Source organism: Propithecus coquereli, unplaced genomic scaffold (assembly GCF_000956105.1).
Source record: "Propithecus coquereli isolate 6110/MARCELLA unplaced genomic scaffold, Pcoq_1.0 Scaffold93, whole genome shotgun sequence".
Taxonomy (NCBI): domain Eukaryota; kingdom Metazoa; phylum Chordata; class Mammalia; order Primates; family Indriidae; genus Propithecus; species Propithecus coquereli.
The window spans coordinates 4,402,329-4,403,229 of record NW_012155618.1 but is presented as its reverse complement, the minus strand read 5'-3'; the positions used below and the strand labels follow the sequence as shown (position 1 = coordinate 4,403,229).

The window sequence follows — 901 nt, the reverse complement described above, 5'->3', positions numbered from 1 at the left end:
ACATGTATATCAATCATCTGGTAACATTCCATATCTCCTGTAAGCCCTCACCTGGACCAGGCCAATAAAAGGAAAACACCTGGGAGTCCTCAACATCTTTCTCCACTTGTGGAGACTGACCTGTTCCTCTCTGGAACGTACTCTTGCTTTGTACAGCCCCTTTCTGCAATAAAAGCTGTTTGTGTGGAATTGCTTCCTGTCTGTGGTCACTCCATCATCCTGGCCCTGCTTGTGAATTTTCCAAGCAAGGAGCCAAAGAACCAGGACAACAGTCCACCAAGAGGTGGACCTAACAGTTTCCACACAGCACATGCTGGGCAGACATGGGATCAACTGATACAGTTAGCATATTGTTTTACAATAGAAACATGATGTTCTCACAGATTATAACTCAAATAATTTTTCACATACATCATCCTATTTGATACACAATCATCTAAGGAGGAGAGATCAACTATTGTCTTCCATTGGTAACAAGCAGTCTCTGCCACCAGGAATATTTCAAGGCAGATATTCTATTACTGGATCCTTCTAATAGTTCTATCATCTGAACACAAAATAAATGCACTCCTTCCAGACATCGGTCCTTAAAATTATCACATTCCTCTATCTTTTCTTCTCTAGCCAACATGTCCTTTGCACTTTTAAGTGTTCCTCACAGGGCAAGTTTTCAACTTTTAATCAGTGTTTCTCAATGGGGCATTTGGAGCAGGGGCAGTTCTTCACTGTGCTGAACTGTCCTGCACTGGGCTGGGCATTTATCACCCCTCCCCTGCAGGCACTATGTGCCAGCAACACCTCAATCACTACGATCATTAAGAACTATCCCACACACTTCCAAACACTGCCCTCTCTCCTTTGGTGGGCAGTGCTACTAACACCGTTCTATCTAGAATCTAGA

The 901-nt window shown here is 43.4% G+C and overlaps 1 protein-coding gene across 1 annotated transcript in view; it reads right to left on the bottom strand.

The window, feature by feature from the left end:
- GCFC2 (GC-rich sequence DNA-binding factor 2) overlaps positions 1–901 on the bottom strand; it is a 61,747-nt gene that overhangs the window by 41,478 nt on the left and 19,368 nt on the right. The window lies entirely within an intron of this gene.